Source organism: Orycteropus afer, unplaced genomic scaffold, assembly GCF_000298275.1.
Source record: "Orycteropus afer afer isolate SDZICR_OR568_19922 unplaced genomic scaffold, OryAfe1.0 scaffold00107, whole genome shotgun sequence".
NCBI classification, from domain to species: Eukaryota; Metazoa; Chordata; class Mammalia; order Tubulidentata; family Orycteropodidae; genus Orycteropus; species Orycteropus afer.
In genome coordinates, this window is record NW_006921694.1 from 1767144 (window position 1) to 1771348 (window position 4205).

Consider the following 4205-nt stretch of genomic DNA (forward strand, 5'->3'; position numbering starts at 1 on the left):
ATTCCCTATATGATGAGACTGGCAATCAACTCCATGGTGGGATCTATCACAAGCAACTGAGTAGCTGCCTTTGGGATGTGGTCTGCTTCCTATACATAAGGAGAAGCCTTGGGAATGATCTCTAGCCTATGGCACGCTTGGACCCTGCATGTAGCCATGTCGTTGTTCAGCAGCCTGCTATGCTCTGCCAAACCTGGGACTTACAATGGACCTAAGTAATGGCCTGCTGTGTGGTTTGGCAACATTGGGACTGTGCCTTTTTACTTGTCAACCTTGGGGCTTCTCAGCCTCAGCAGCCAGCAGAAGTCTAAGAAACGCTTCTAGCTCCAGTGGGCTGGGAGCAGGAGGCAGAGCTGGACCCCAAGGTTGAGGGGCTTTCACCCAGCCCCTAGAGCCTGGCACTCTGAACTTGGACTTAAAGCCTCTAAATTGTGAGAATAAACTCCTGTTTGTTAAGGCCATCCCATTTGTGGTATAATCTTGTCAGGGCGGCACTAGGTAACTGTAACAACTCTGGCTTAGGTCAAGTCACCCCTTAGTCCTCAAAGTGACATCTTTGCTTTTCAACACTTTAAAGAAGTCTTTGGCAGTAGATTTGCCCAATGCAATACGTCATTTGATTTCTTGACTGCTGGTTCCATGGGTGATGACTGTGGATCCAACTAAAGTGAAATCTTTAACAACTTCAATCTTTTCTCCATTGATCCTAATGTTGCTGATTGGTCCACATGTGAGGATTTTTGTTTTCTTTATGGTGAGGTGCAATCCATATTGAAGGGTGTAGTCTTTGATGTTCATCAGTAAGAGCTTAAAATCCTCTTCACTTTCAGCAAGCAAAGTTGTGTCATTTGCATATCACAAGTTGTTAACGTGCCTTCCTCCAATCCTGATGCCACTTTCTTCTTCATATAGTCCACCTTCTCAGATTATTTCCTCAGCATACATATCAAATAAGTATAGTGAAAGGATACAACCCTGATACACACCCTTCCTATTTTAGACCATGCAGTTACCTCCTTGTTCTGTTCAAACAACTATCTCTCGGACTATATAGAAATTCCACATAAGCGTAATTAATTGGGTTATTGGATTACACCTACTACTTACTTATCAACTATCATGTTGCAGTATAGTAAATTACTTAGTGTGGCTTTTCTACCCATAAGTCTTTGTAAACTCCAAGGTGGGATTTTCTATGAGCAACTGAGGAGCTCCTGATTGCTGAAGTTGTCCACCTGAAGAATTTCTGTTGGGAGTGGCAGAAAACAATGTTCTGGGAGGTGCCCACTCTCTCTCAGATGCTGAGTTCTGATGCTATAATTGGCTAGTTTGACCACCCTGCCGGGCTCAAAAGGAAGCCTCCTAGAGGCAGAACTTGCTCTGACTTCTGGTTGAGGAAGACGTGCTGCAGAAAGAGACATGCACCCCGGAAAGAGACATGTGCTGCTGGGAAAGAGGCACAAGAGACACGCATTGCTGAGTGAGACACTGAGGGACCAGCACTGCTGAGAAAGAGACTGTGAGAGATTGTCGGCTGAGGGACGGTGGGCTGGGAGAGAGACTGAGCGTCCTTCCTTAACTTGAATTGTAGTCTGGTGCTTCCCTAATAAACCCCTTAATCTGTGAGCTCTGTGTGGCCACTGCAGCAAATTATCGAACCCAGGAGAGAGGTGGTGAGTGCTTTGGGAGGAATGGTTGGTGAAAGGGCTGGAGGGAGGCAACATGTCTGGCCTGGCAGGAATAGGCCTTGGGTTACTGCTGGTAATCCTGTCTTCCTCTTATGGGATTAGAGAAGGTCAGAACATGTGGCCTCCTTGTCCTTTTTGCACATGTTATCTAACATTTTGTGTTTACAATCATAATAAAAAATCTACTACCCAAATCTTTCATCCATTTGCAATGTATATCTGGCAGGAATGAACAAGGTGAGAGGAGAGAATAATGCTGGCTGTCATGGTTAAGGTTATGTGTCAACTTGGCTGAACCATGAATCTCAGCAGTTTGGTGGATATGTTATGATGTAATTTGGGTGTTATGTAATGATACAATCATCCTTCATATTTTGATCTGATGTACTCATCCTCCACTTATTCTTAATGCTGATATTTGCATAATAACCTTGTCTTTGGAACCCAATCATGTCAATAAGGGAGGAGATGTACGTGTATATAGGTATACCTCGTTTTATCACACATCTCTTTATTGTGCTTCACAGACTGTGTTTTTTACAAATTACAGGTTTATGGCAATGCTACATCAAGCAAATCTATTGGCACCATATTTCTAACAGCACGTGCTCACTTCATGTCTCTGTGTCACATTCTGGTAATTCTCACAATATTTCAAACTTTTTCATAATGCTAATTAACACTGAATGGATTATAGTATTGTATAAGCATAACTTTTACATGCACTGGGAGACAAAAAAAAATTTGTGTAACTCACTTTATTGTGATACTCACTTTATTGCAGCAGTCTGCAACCAAACCTGCAATATCTCTGAGGTATGCCCATATAGAAACCCCATGGCACAAATTGTTTAAGGAAAGAGATGAGGATTTCTGTGCATAGCCATATTTGTCTATGAAAAGTTATGTTCTTGTACGCTCCAATATAGCTTTCCTACTCTGGAAAATAATTCTAGGCAGCCCCAAGACCTTCATTAGGTCCCATTTTAAAGATGCTAGGGATATTGTCTACCACTCTTCTGTCACTGTCATACATTGTGGCTTGCATGTAGCTGTGATGCTAGAAGCTATGCCACCAGCAAGGTCACCCAGGGTGGACAGGTTTCAGTGGAACTAAGACAGATTAGGAAGAAGGATGTGGCCAGTTCCACTTCTGAAAAAATTGGCCACTGTAAACCTTATGGATAGCAGAGGAATACCATCTGATACAGTGCTGGAAGATGAGATCCTCAGGTTGCAAGGCACTCAAAACATGACTGAGGAAGAGCTGTATCTTCAAAGTAGATTGCACCTTGACGTGGATGGAGTAAAGGTTTTGGGGCCTTCATCTGCTGATGTGGCATGACTTAAAATGAGAAGAAACAGTTGCATAGATCCATTAATAATCAGAACATGAACTGTATGAAGTATGAATCTGGGAAAATTGGAAATCATAAAAAATGAAATGCAATGCAAAAATACTGATATCCTACGCATTAGTGAGCCAAAATGACCTGTGCTGGTCATTTTGAATCATATATACAATCTACTATGCCCAGGATGACAAACTGAAGATTAATGGCATCACATTCATTGTTAAAAAGAACATTTCAAGATGTTTCCTGAAGTACAGTGCTGTTAGTGATAGGATAATATCCATATGTCTACAAGGAAGACCAGTTAATACAACTATTATTCAAATTTACACATCAGCCACTGATGCCAAAGATGAAGAAATCAAAGATTTTCACCAACTTCTGAAGTCTAATATTGATTAAACATGAAATCAAGATGCATTGTTAATTACTGGTGACTGGAATGTGAAAGTTGGAAACGAAAAAGGATCAATAGTTGGACAAACCGGCTTTGGGATAGAAACAGCATGGGAGATTGAATGACAGAAGTTTGTAAGATCGATGACCTATTCATTACAAATATGTTTTTTCCAACAATAGTGACTGTACACATGGACCTCATCAGAAGGAATTCAGAGGAATCAAATTGACTACATCTGTGTAAAGAAACAATGGAGAAACAATATCATCAGTCATAACAAGGTCAGGAGCCAAATGCAGACCAAATCATCAATTACTCATTTGCAAGTTCAGTTTGAAGCTGGGGAAAACTAAAACAAGTCCAAAGGAGTCAAAGTACAACCTTGGATATATCAAGACTGAATTTAGAGAACATCTGAATAACAGATTTGACCCACTGAACACTATGCCCTCAAGAATGTCATATACAAAGAAACCGAAGGTCATGAGAAAGAAAGAAAAGACCAAAATGGATGTTAGAAGAAACTCTGAAACTTGCTTTTAAATGGAAAGTATTATAATAAAATGTGAAAAGACCTATAGTTAGGAAACCAAAAGGGAAGGAGACACTTGGCATTTCTCAAGTTAAAAGAAATGAAGAAAAAATTCAACCCTCGAATTCTAATACTAAAGGATTGTATGGAGAAAATACTGAATGACACAGGAAGCATCAAAAGATGATGGAAGAGGAGGAGTTCCAGCAAGATGACTGACTAGGCAGAAG